General features: G+C 42.8%; 1 protein-coding gene across 2 annotated transcripts in view; it reads right to left on the bottom strand.

Moving 5' to 3' along the window:
- The window catches only part of SECISBP2 (SECIS binding protein 2), a 51,067-nt gene that overhangs the window by 18,236 nt on the left and 19,128 nt on the right, over positions 1-13,703 (bottom strand). The window lies entirely within an intron of this gene.

Raw genomic sequence — 13,703 nt, 5'->3', positions numbered from 1 at the left:
CTAGCAATCAACCATAAGGAAAAATCTGGAAAGAACAAAAATACATGGAGATTACTAACATTAACAATGAATGGGTCAACTAAGAAATCAAAAAGTACATGGAAACAAATGAGAATGAAAACACAATGGTCCAAAATCTTTGGGATGCAGCAAAAGTCATTGTAAGAGGGAAGATTATAGCAATACAGGCCTACCTCAGGAAGCAAGAAAAATCTCAAATAAACAGCCTGACTTTACACCTAAAGGAGCTAGAAATAGAAGAAACAAAATAGCAAACCAGTAGAAGGAAGGAAATCACAAATATTATAGCAGAAATAAATGATGTAGAAACTAAAAAAAAAACCACAATAGGACAGATCAATGAAAAGATCAACAAAACTGGTAAGTTTTTAGCCAGACACAGGGCAGAGGGCGGGGGGCGGGGGGGGCGGGGGAAGGGGACTGAAATCAACAAAATCAGAAATGAAAGAGAACAACCAAAACCACAGAAATACAAAGGACTGTAGGAGAATATTATGAAACTTTATATGCCAAGAAACTGGCATAGAGTAGAAATGGATAAATTCCTACAAATACATAACCTCCCTAAACTGAGTCAGGAAGAAAGAGAAAATTTGAATAGACTAATTACCCGCAGTGAAACTGAATCACTAATCAAAAAACTCCCAACAAACGAAAGTCCAGAACCAGATGGCTTCACAGGTGAATTCTACCAAACATTTAAAGAAGAGTTAATAAGTACTCTTCTCAAACCATTCCAAAAAATAAAAGAGGAAGGAAAGCTTCCAAATTCATTCTATGAATGAATCAGCATTACCCTGAAACCAAAACCAGATAAAGACACCACAATAAAAGAGAACTACAGGCCTCTATCTCTGATGAACACAGATGCAAAAATCCTCAAGAAAATAGCAAACTGAGGGGCGCCTGGGTGGCTCAGTCGTTAAGCGTCTGCCTTCGGCTCAGGTCATGATCCCAGGGTCCTGGGATCGAGGCCCGCATCGGGCTCCCTGCTCCGCGGGAAGCCTGCTTCTCCCTCTCCCACTACCCCTGCTTGTGTTCCTGCTCTCGCTGTGTCTCTCTTTGTCAAACAGATAAAACCTTTAAAAAAAAAAAAAGAAAATAGCAAACTGAATTCAACAATACATTAAAAAAAAAATCATCACGATCAAGTGAGACTTACTCCTGGGATACACGGGTGGTTCAATATTCACAAATCAATATGATACACTCGCCAATAAGAAAAAGGATAAAAGCCATATCAACAGATGCAAAAAAAGCATGTGACCAAGTACAACATCCATTCATAATAAAAACCCTCAACAAAGTAGTTTTAGAGGAAATATACCTCAACATAATAAAAGCCATCTATGAAAAATCCACAGCTAACCTCACACTCCATGGTAAAAAACTAGGAGCTTTCCCCTAAGGTCAGGAATAAGACAACGATGTCACCACTCATTCAACACAGCACCTGAAGTCCGAGCCACAGCACTCAGAAAACAGAAAGAAAGAAAAGTCTTCCAAATTGGTAAGGAAGAAGTCAAACTTTCACTATTAGCAGATGATATTATACTATATATAGAAAACCCTAGACTCCACCAAAAACTGCTAAAACTGATAAATGAATTCAGTAAACAGGATACAAAATCAATGCACAGAAATCCATTGTGTTTCTATGCACTAATAATGAAATACCATGAAGAGAAATAAAGACAACAGACCCATTTATAATTGCACCAAAAACAATAAAATACCTAAGAATAAACTTAACCAAGAAAGTAAAAGACGTGTGTACTATGAAAACTAAAAAACACTGACGAAAGAAACTGAAGGTAACACAAACAAATGGAAAGATACTCCATGCTGGGGCGCCTGGGTGGCTCAGTCACTCGAGCACCTCTGCTCTCGGCCCGGGTCATGGTCCCATCGTGATCTCAGCGTCCTGGGATCGAGCCCCACGTCGGGCTCCCTGAGTGGGGAGCCTGCTTCTCCCTCTGCCTCTGCCTGCCACTCCCCCTGCTTGTGCTCTCTCTGTCAAGTAGGTAAATAAAATCTTAAACATGTTCATGGATGGGGAGGACAAATGCTGTTAAAAATGTCCACATTACATAGCAGTCTACAGATTTAATGCAATCCCTCTCAAAACATCAACAGCATTTTTCACAGAACAAGAACAAATAATTCTAAAACTTTTATAGAACCACAGAAGACCCTACATGGTCAAAGCAATCTTAAAAAAGAGGAACAAAACTGAAGGTATCACAATCCCAGACTTCAAGTTATATACAAAGCTCTAGTAATCAAAAGAGTATGGTCCTGGGGCGCCTGAGTGGCACAGTCAGGCGTCCAGCTCTTGGTTTCAGCTCCGGTCATGATCTCAGTGTCATGTGAGTGCCGAGCCTGCCTCAGATTCTCTTTCCCTCTCCCTCTCTCTAAAATAAATAAATAAATAAATCTTTAAAAAAATAAAACACCAGTATGGTACTAGCACAAAAAACAGACACACAGATCAATGGAACAGGATAGAAAACCCAGAAATAAACCCACAATTATATGGCTAATTAATCTTCATCAAAGGAGGTAAGAATTTACAATGGGGAAAAGACAGTCTCTTTAACAAATGGTGTTGGGAAAACTGGACAGCTACATGCAAAATAATGAGACAACTAGTTTCTTAAACCATACACAAAAATAAACTCAAAATGGATTAAAGACCTAAATGTGAGACCTGAAACCATAAAAATCCTAGAAGAGAGCACAGGCAGTAATTTCTCTGACATGAGCCATGGCAATATTTTTCTAGATATGTCTCCAGAGACAAGGGAAATAAAAGCAAAAATGACTACTGGGACATCAAAATAAAAAGCTTCTGCACAGTGAAGTAAACAATCAACAAAACTAAAGGACAACCTACTGAATGGGAAAAGATATTTGCAAATGACATATCCAATAAGGGGTTAGTAACCAAAATATATTAAAAAAACTTATACAACGTAATACCAAAAAAACAAATAATACAATTAAAAATGGACAGAAGACATGAACAGAGATTTCTCTAAAAAAGACATCCAGATGGCCAACAGACACATGAAAAGATGCTCAACTTCACTAATCATCAGGGAAATGGAAAACAAAACCACAATGAGATCTCACCTCACACCTGTAAGAATGGCTTAAATCAAAAACACAAGGAACAAGCGTTGACGCGGACACGGAGAAAGGCTGGTGGGAATGCAAGCTGCTGCAGCCACCACGGAAACCCGGATGGAGGCTTCTCAGGAAGTTAAAAATAGAACCACCCTATGATCCAGTAATTCCACTACTGGGTATTTACTGAAAGAATACAAAAACACTAATTCAAAAAAGATATATGCACCACTATGTTTACTGCAGCCTTATTTGCAATAGCCAAATTACGGGAGCAACCCAAGTGTCCAGTGATATATGAATAAAGAAGCGGTATATATACGTATACTCAGTGGAATATTAACTGTAAAAAGAAAAAAAAGGAAATCTTGCCATTTGCAACAACAGGATGGACCTAGAGAGTATAATGATAAGCGAAATAAGTCAGAGAAAAACAAGTAACATGATTTCACTCATGTGAAATTTAAGAAACAAAGAAAAAAAACATACAAACTCTTAATTACACAAACGAACTGATGGCTACCAGAGGAGAGGTGGGTAGGGGAATGGGTGAAATGGGTGATGGGGTTTAAGAGTACACTTACCGTGAGGAGCACTGAGTAATGTATAGAATTGCTGAATTTCTATACCGTACACCTGAAACTAATATAACACTCTATGTTAAATATACTGGAATTTAGAAAAAAAGAATTATACTACATCTACTTTGCCTGTGATCTTTAAATGGAAGACAGCCTGGGGCCGGCACATCTGTTTACAACATGGTTCACTATTTTAAGCCCGCTTAAAACTGAGACCTATGGCTCAGTAAAAAAAGATTCTGCTCAAAATATAACTGCTCACTGACAGTGCACCTGGTCAGCCAAGAGTTCTGATGGAGACGGACAAGATTAACGTTGCTTTCATGCCTGCTACCACAACATCCATCCTGCAGCCCATGGATCCAGGGGTGATTCTGACTTTCAACTCTCATTCTTTAAGAAATACCTTTAGTAAGACTACAGCTGCCACAGCTAGTGATTCCTCTGATGGATCTGGGCAGAGTCAATCGAAAACATCCTGGAAAGGATTCACCACCCTAGATGACATTAACATGCATGATTCACGGGAAGAGGTCAAACTATCAACATGAAGAGGAGTTTGGAAGAAGGTGATCCCAGCGCTCAGGGGTGGGTTTGAGGGGTTCAAGACTTCAGTGGAGGAGTCACTGCAGATGGGGGAGAAACGGCAAGGCAACCAGGATCGGAAGTGTGGCCTGAAGATGGGAGTGAACTGCCACAGTCTCAGGATAAAATTTGGACAGATGAGGAGTTGCTTCTGATGGATGAGCAAAAAAGGGGATCCCTGAGATGGAATCTACACCTGGTAAAGATGCCGTGAAGACTGTTGAAATGACAACAAAGGATTTAGAATATCAAGTGAACCTAGTTGTAAAGCAGCGGGGGAGTTGGAGGATGGACTCCAGTTTTTGTTTTTGTTTTTTTTTTAAGATTTTCTTTTCTTGAGACAGAGTGTGAGTGGGGTGGCGGTGGGGGAGCAGAGGGAGAAGCAGACTCCCCCCTGAGCAGGGAGCCCGATGCGGGGCTCCACCCCAGGACCCTGAGGTCATGACCTGAGCCGAAGGCAGACGCTTAACTGACTGAGCCACCCAGGTGTCCCTGGACTCCAGTTTTGAAAGAAGTCCTACGGTGGGTAAAATGCTACCAAACAGTATCTCATGCTACAGAGAAATTATTCCTGAAAGAAGAGTCAATCCATGCAGCAAACATCAGGGTTGTCTTATTTTCAGAAATGGCCACAGCCACCACCACCCTGATGGGTCAGCAGCCTTAAACATCAGGAACAAGACCCTCCACCAGCAAAAAGATTATGGTTCTTGAAAACTCAGATGATGGTTAGCATTTTTTAAAAATATTTTTTAATTAAGATATGTACATTGTTGGGACGACTGGGTGGCTCAGTCAGTTAAGCATCTGCCTTCGGCTCAGGTCATGATCCTGGAGTCCTGGGATTTAGTCCCTCATCGGGCTCCCTGCTCAGTGGGAAGTCTGCTTCTCCCTCTGCCCACCTCTCTCACTCTCATTCTCTGACAAATAATTATTTAAAAAAAGATGTACACTGTTTTTTAGACATAACACTGTTGCACTTAACAGACTACAGTTCAGTGTAAGCATGACTTTTATATGCCCTGGGAAAACAAAAATTAATCTTGACTTGCTTTACTGCAATATTCACTTTATAGCAGTGGTCTGGAACCACACCCATGATATCTCCGAGGTACGCCTGTACTGAGGGAGAAAAAAATCGCCAAGCAGCAATTCTATATCCAGCAAAACTATCTTTCCAAAACTACATGCAAACTAAAGACGTTCCTAGACAAACAAAGCATGAGAGAATCTGCTGCTTAGCAAACCCCTGTATGATATGAGAGGAAGGCCTTCGGAAGAAATGCTGACGGAAGTGCCACCAGACGGTAACGGACTCCAGAGGAATAAATACAGAACATGGACGATTGTGAATATAAAGCTGGCAAACATACATTTTTTTTCTCATTTCTTGTCTTAGTTTCTTCAAAAGACATGACTACATAGAGAAGTCCTTCCAACACCATACTGTTTTGTTTATAACGTATACAGGCGTGACACAGACAACAGCAGCCCAGACAGAGAGGGAGACAAGAATTACACTGGAGTAAAGTTTCTCCAGTGCAGACACTCATGTGTATACCGTAGTTTCTGGAGAAATCACTTTCCTTATTCATGAGCAACCACCTACTTTCCTATTTTTAAAAAAATTAAAAATTTTAATAAAGGAATCAAAATGATACTCTAAAGATATTTACTTGGGGCGCCTGGGTACTCAGGCGGTTAAGAGTCAGACTGTTGATTTCAGCTCAGGTCCTGACCTCAGGGTCGTGGGATCCAGCCCCAGGCATGAAGCCTGCTTAAGATTCTCTCTCTCCCCCCCCTTCTGTCCCTTCTTGCTTCTATAAATAAATAAATAAATATTAAAAAATTATTTACTTAGCATAAAAGGCAGTTAAAGAGGAACAAGGAAGACATGAGAGAATTAAAAAACCAGCAAACAGCAGATGTAAATCCAACCACAGTAACAATTACACTCAGTGTGAATGAAGGAAACACCCCACTCAAGAGGCAGAGACTGTCCGACTGGGTAAGAAAGAAAAATGTGACTATATGTGTCTAAAAGAAACACACCGTAGATTTCAAGGCACTGTCTAAGGAACCACAGCTACTCCTCCCTCTGCGGCTGGTAAAAGCACGTATCTCTTCCACATCATCCTGGCAGCCAGGTGGGCAGACCTGATTTGGGGTCCAGAACAGACTCAAGCCCAAAGCCCTTTGAGTTAAGTTGTGTTCTAGCCAGAAAGCTCTGCAGAGGAGTACTTGGCACTGGCTCAGCAAAAAATAAAAGAGAAACCCTGAATTCCTCTTCACTGGTTTTTACTTTTCCTGATAAAGATGGTTCCATTAGTAATGTCAAAAGGGAAGGAGATGGGCACATCGGGATTTAGGCATTCCTTGGGTTCTGGCCAAAATATCATTTCGATATTATCAAAATCCCAGCCTTACAATTCAACTTGAAACTACTTAAAAATGTGACCTGGACCAGAAAACATAAAATTTACCTCTTAAAAACATTTTAGAACGATTTGACCATCTGTATTATGTATTTTTAGTCACACGTGATTACAGAATTATCTTCTTGGTTTCTGACTGGCCAATTTTAAAGCTTCTATTACTCTTCCACCTCTATGGGTTCTACAAACCAAAATGTAAGACGCTTCTTTAAAAAAAAAAAATCTCTTCTGATTTCCCACTCCTTGCTCAACTATTTCACACACAATTCCACCTAAAAGGTCCAACTTGAACCTAGTCCCAAAAGAGCCATCTCGTATCCCTCAGAGGTCTCCTCCTCTGCCTTCCTGCTTTCACCTTTGACTGAAGGTCTGGAAAGCTCAGTCAACAGCTTACACAGCCCCCTTCCTGGGGAGGAAGCGACATTCTGCAGAATCAGAGGGGTGGCTGAAAGTCTTCCAGATTTCTCTGAGGCCGATACAGGTTACTCAAATACCTGCTCTGAAAAACATAAGGCTAAGGTAACTTCTGCTGTGACCCATGACTGAAGCCCTACATTATGTCTGTGTATTCTCTGTTTATCATGATGTTTTTACATCTTAAAGGCTTTCACAGCTAAGGAGAGTGCCCCTCCTGGGCCCCCTGATTCTTAGAGATACCAAAGGGTCCAGCCTGGAACATGTCTTTGATATGCAAACTAGCCCACCCAGAGCCTCCTCTGTCTGGCCTGTGCACTCAGGAGGCAACATCTCTTCATCATCCCAGGGCCAGGGGCCAGGCAACCAGGAATACCTCTAGCTCAGGGCTCGCTGCAATTATTTAAACTGACCAGTCCTAAACAGTGCACCCTTTCCTGCCCATGGAAACCCCAACAAAGGCTCCAGCCTAAAGTCTCCCCTTGCTTCTGTCCTCTGCCTGCTATCTACACTGGTGCTTACCCAGGTGGCCGTGCCTCCTGTCTTTAGGACCTGGGACTATTATAAACTGTGTTTTCCTGAGCCTCTCTTCTATCTCCTCTTGTGGCCACACCTGACTCACCACCTCATCAAAAAATACAGAACAAGCCCAAAACTAACTGCCAAGGAAAAGCTGACTCTGCCCATAGGTAACCCGTAAATTATCACCTCCTACCAAAGCACCTGCAGTAGTCTGAAAACAACACTTGTGTACAATCAAAGCCCTAGAGGCCTTTCCCAAATGAGCTGAGAAAAGCAAGGAAGACTACCCAAAGGGGCAGTGGTCCCAAGCTTTGGTGTGTCTACTAGTCACTCAGACTCACAATGTACCCAATAAAATTACCAACATCACTGAGACAACCAAGAAAATTTAAATACAGACTGGACAGTAGACACTATGAGAAACAAGCACTAACACCGTCGGAGGATGACCGAGTGGTCCACTGAAACACACACCCACTGCCAGTCAGACATGCCAACAGACGTACTTAGGCGGGAAATGATGTAACATCTACCAGGTGCTTAAAAGCACTTCAGAAAAATTAAAAGTTGGGTCACAGATACAACCGGAGTGGCACAATGGTGACAACCACTGGAGCTGGGAAACGCTCATGTGGCAGGCCTCACTGCACTCTACCTTTCGTTATTTTCCATAACGAAAAGTAAAAAAAAAAAAAAAAAAAAAAAGAGGAGGAAACAAGTCCTCCCGTGTGCTTGCTAAAAACACCCCTTCCCCAACCTTGACCCCATCCCCAGGGATTTCACCACACTTGTCCAAAGTCCGAGGCAGGCCCAGAGCCTCTGCTCTCTGCACACTCCCACATGGCGCCGCTGCAGGCGGCCCCAGGAACGCAGCGTGCGGGAGAAACGGGCACGAGGGACACGCTGTTTGCTGCTGCCTCAGCCGCTGTGTTTCAGCTGAATTACCTGCGGTCAGAACCGCAAGGCTGTGTGCTGGGCTGGGGGTAAATGCCACTCACAAACTGTCACGTAAGCTTCCTTGTACCGCAGCCATGAGAATCCTATTCAGAAATGCTCGCTGCATACCATTCAGCAGCCCGTACAAAAATGACCCGCAGCATTCCGAATTTTCAGCTTCAAAAATATGCCACCTCCAGCCCGGTCCCCAAGAAAGGCTACAAGTGACATCAACATGACCAAATGTTGGTGAGGATGTGGAACCAGCAGAGGTTTCACACGCTACTGGTTGAGTGTAAAACAGCACACATGCAGTATGGAGAAAGGTCTGGCAAATTTATAAAGTAAACATATCCCTACCACATGGCCCAGCAATTCCGCTCCCACGGGAATCAAGAACAGATACGCAAATACTGGTACCCGAACAGTACAAATGTACTATTCACAACAGCCAAAGGTGGAGACAACCTAAATGTCCATCAGGGGATGAATGGGTCAACAAAACGTGGCCAAAGGAATACGATTCAGCCACAAAAACTAGCCCAATGCTGATGCAGGTACACGGATCAAAGTCCAAGGCGATATGACCCTCTCCATAGATGCAGAAAAAGCATTTGACAAAGGACAGCATCCTTTCCTGATCAAAACTCTTCAGAGTATAGGGATAGAGAGTACATACCTCAATATCATAAAAGCCATCTATGAAAAAACTACAGCGAATATCATTCTCAATGGGGAAAAACTGAGAGCTTTCCCCCTAAGGTCAGGAACGTGGCAGGGATGTCCACTCTCACCACTGCTATTCAACATAGTATTAGAAGTCCTAGCCACAGCCATCAGACAACAAAAAGAAATCAAAGGCATCCAAATCGGCAAAGAAGAAGTCAAACTCTCACTCTTTGCAGATGATATGATACTGTATGTGGAAAACCCAAAAGACTCCACCCCAAAACTGCTAGAACTCAGACAGGAATTCAGGCAAGTGGCAGGCTATAAAATCAATGCAGAGAAATCAGTGGCATTCCTATACACCAACAACAAGACAGAAAAGAGAGAAATTAAGGAGTCGATCCCATTTACAATGGCACCCAAAATCATAAGATACCTAGGAATAAATTTAACCAAAGAGGCAAAGGATCTGTACTTAGAAAACTATAAAATACTCCTGAAAGAAATCGAGGAAGACACAAAGAAATGGAAAAACGTTCCATGCTCATGGACTGGAAGAACCAACATTGTGAAGATGTCAATGCTACCTAGAGCAATCTACACATTCAATGCAATCCCCAACAAAATACCATCCACCTTTTTCAAAGAAATGGAACAAATAATCCTGAAATTTGTATGGAACCAGAAAAGACCCTGAATAGCCAGAGGAATGTTGAAAAAGCAAAGCAAAGCAAAGCTGGCGGCATCACAATTCTGGACTTCTAGCTCTATTACAAAGCTGTCATCATCAAGACAGTATGGTACTGGCACAAAAACAGACACAAAAATCAGTGGAACAGAATAGAGAGCCCAGAAATGGACCCTCAACTCTATGGTCAACTTATCTTTGACAAAGCAGGAAAGAATGTCCAATGGAAAAAGACAGTCTCTTCAACAAATGGTGTTGGGAAAGTTGGACAGCCACATGCAGAAGAATAAAACTGCACCATTTCCTTACACCACACACAAAAATACACTCCAAATGGTTGAAAGACCTAAATGTGAGACAGGAGTCCAACAAAATCCTAAAGGAGAACACAGGCAGCAACCTCTTCGACCTCAGCCGCAGCAAATTCTTCTTAGAAACATCGCCAAAGGCAAGGGAAGCAAGGGCAAAAATGAACTATTGGGATTTCATCAAGATAAAAAGCTTTTGCACAGCAAAAGAAACTGTCTACAAAACCAAAAGACAACCAAAAGAATGGGAGAAAATATTTGCAAATGACATGATAAAGGGCTAGTATCGAAAATCTATAAAGAACTTATCAAACTCAACACCCAAAGAATAAATAATCCAATCAAGAAATGGGCAGAAGACATGAACAGACATTTTTCCAAAGAAGACATCCAAATGGCCAACAGACACATGAAAAAGTGCTCAACATCGCTCGGCATCAGGGAAATCCAAATCAAAACCTCCATGAGATACCACCTCACACCAGTCAGAATGGCTAAAATGAACAAGTCAGGAAACGACAGACGTTGGCAGGGATGTGGAGAAAGGGGAACCCTCCTACACCGTTGGTGGGAACACAAGCTGGCGCAACCCCTCTGGAAAACAGTATGGAGGTTCCTCAAACAGTTGAAAATAGAGCTACCCTACGACCCAGCAATTGCACTACTGGGTATTTACCACAAAGATACAAATATAGGGATCCGAAGGGGTACGTGCACCCCGATGTTTATAGCAGCAATGTCCACAATAGCCAAACTGTGGAAAGAGCCAAGATGTCCATCGACAGATGAATGGATAAAGAAGAGGTGGTATATATACACAATGGAATATTATGCAGCCATCAAAAGGAATGAGATCTTGCCATTTGCAATGACGTGGATAGAACTGGACGGTGTTATGCTGAGTGAAATAAGTCAATCAGAGAAAGACATGTATCCTATGACCTCACTGATATGAGGAATTCTTAATCTCAGGAAACAAACTGAGGGTTGCTGGAGTGGTGGCGGGTGGGAGGGATGGGGTGGCTGGGTGATAAGACATTGGGGAGGGTATGTGCTATGGTGAGTGCTGTGAATTGTGCAAGACTGTTGAATCACAGATCTGTACCTCTGAAACAAATAATGCAATATATGTTAAGGAAAAAAAAGAAAAGAAGATAGCAGGAGGGGAAAAATGAAGACGGTAAATCAGAGGGGGAGACAAACCATGAGAGACGAAGGACTCTGAAAAACAAACTGAGGGTTCTAGAGGGGAGGAGGGTGGGGGGATGGGTTAGCCTGGTGATCGGTATGAAAGAGGGCACGTTCTGCATGGAGCACTGGGTGTTATGCACAAACAATGAATCACGGAACACTACATCAAAAACTAATGATGTAATGTATGATGATTAACGCAACAATAAAAAAGTCAAAAAAAAAAAGAAAGTCCAATGCACTCTCCCAAGTGAAAAGAGACTGACACAAAAGGTCACAAATTGCACCATTCCATTTACGTAACACATCAGAACAGGAAAATCCACAGAGAAAATGCACACTGGGGGTTGCCAGGGGCTGGGGAAATAGGGAGCTTAGTGGGCAGGGGTCTCCTTTCCGCAGGACGAAAAAGTGTGGAACCAGAAAAACGAGACTACACAACACTGTGGATGAACTCCACACCACTGCATTGTACACCTTAAAATCGGTAGTTTTATATTACTTGAATTTCACCTGGATAAAAAAGAAAAAAGCAGGGCACCAGTTAAGCATCTGCCTTCCACTCAGGTCATGATTGAGCTCCCTGCTCAAGCAGAAAAGCCTGCTTCTCCCGCTGCCTCTGCCCCTCCCCCTGCTTGTGCATGCATGCGTGTGCTCTCTCACAAATAAAATCTTTTAAAAAATAAAATAAAAACAAAAAACAAAAATGAACCCCCCCCACACACACACACACCAGGAGTATATCTCAAAAACACCTGAAGGAAGCCTTACAGGATCCCTGCAGCATTCCATTTCTATGAAGCTCTAGAAAAGGGAAAAGGAAATCTGTGACAAAGAATCAAAGACAGACAAAGCGCGGCCTGGGGCACGGCAGGAATCTGCTGGGTGGGGCCAAGGGAGCTTCCAAGGGTGGTGACGGAGGCTGGGTTACTCTGCAAAGGGCATACCTAAGATCTGTGCATTCCACTATATGCATGCTTCACCTCCAAAGACAAAAACCATAAATGCTAGTCAATGACATGCATGCTGCAACACTGAGAGGTGACATCGACCAAGGTCTGCAACTCTGAAATGCACCAAGAAAAATAAAATACTGATGGGTGGACAGATCAGGGCCAGCCAGCTTTTCCTTAAAGGACCAGATAGTAAATATTTTAGGCTCATGACCACGAGTGTTACAACACTTAACTGTCCTTTCCTAAACTGATCGTATTTAAGGAACTTACAATAATTAGTATTTTAACTATTCCTAAGCGCACAATTCAGGGGCATCAATTACATTCACAATGTTGTGCAACCATCACCCCCACCTATTCCCCCAAATTTTTCGTGCCCCAAACTGAAGGTCTGTCCCACGAAACAGTAACTCCCATACCCTCAAACCCAGGTACCCTCCAGCCCCTTCTGTGACTCTGTCTATTCTCCATCTCTCACGTAGCGTGGGCCCTTTTGTGCTGGCGGATTTCATCAGCAGAACGTTTTCACATTTCCCCATGTCACAGCAGGTGGCAGAACGTCCTTCCTTGTAAGGCTGAGTACCAGTCCACTGTACGGCTGGACCACACTCTGTTTACCCATTTGTGCTGATATACACTTGGGGGTGTCTCCACTTTTAACTATTTGGAATAATGCTGCTATGAGCGCTGGCCTGCAAGTGTCTGGGTGCACATGGAGTACGGAATTGCCGGGCACACGGCAACCCCCTACGTAGCGTTCTGAGGAGCTGCCAGACTGCCTCCCAAAGTGGTCTCACCCTCTCCCATTTCCCAGTGGTCTCCACTTTCTCCAAATCCTTGCCAACACCTGCTATTTTCCATGTTTCTGACGACAGCTACCATAGCAGGTATGAAGAACTGTCTCACTGTGGTGCTGGCTCATATTCGTCTAGGGACTAATGATGTTAAGCATCTTTTCATGTGTTACTGGCCACGTGTGTATCTTCTTGTGGAGCAGTGTCAAGTCCTTCGCCTATTTTTTAGTGGGTGTTTATTGTTGAGCTATAGGAGGAGTTCGTAGATATTTGGACATCAAATCCTTATCAGATATATGATTTGCAAACATTTTCTCGCCTTCCGTAAGTAAATTATCTTTTCATTTTTTTTTTTAAAGATTTATTTGAGAGAAAGAGAATGAGAGACAGAAAGCACGAGAGGAAAGAGGGTCAGAGGGAGAAGCAGACTCCCCGCTGAGCAGGGAGCCTGATGTGGGAACCGATCCCAGGACT

The sequence above is a fragment of the Eumetopias jubatus genome, unplaced genomic scaffold (assembly GCF_037043125.1).
Source record: "Eumetopias jubatus isolate StellerSeaLion01/CBP00866 unplaced genomic scaffold, mEumJub1_p1.0 scaffold_15, whole genome shotgun sequence".
NCBI lineage: Eukaryota > Metazoa > Chordata > Mammalia > Carnivora > Otariidae > Eumetopias > Eumetopias jubatus.
The sequence above is the reverse complement of the archived record's forward strand: the minus strand, read 5'-3'. Positions and strand labels throughout refer to the sequence as shown.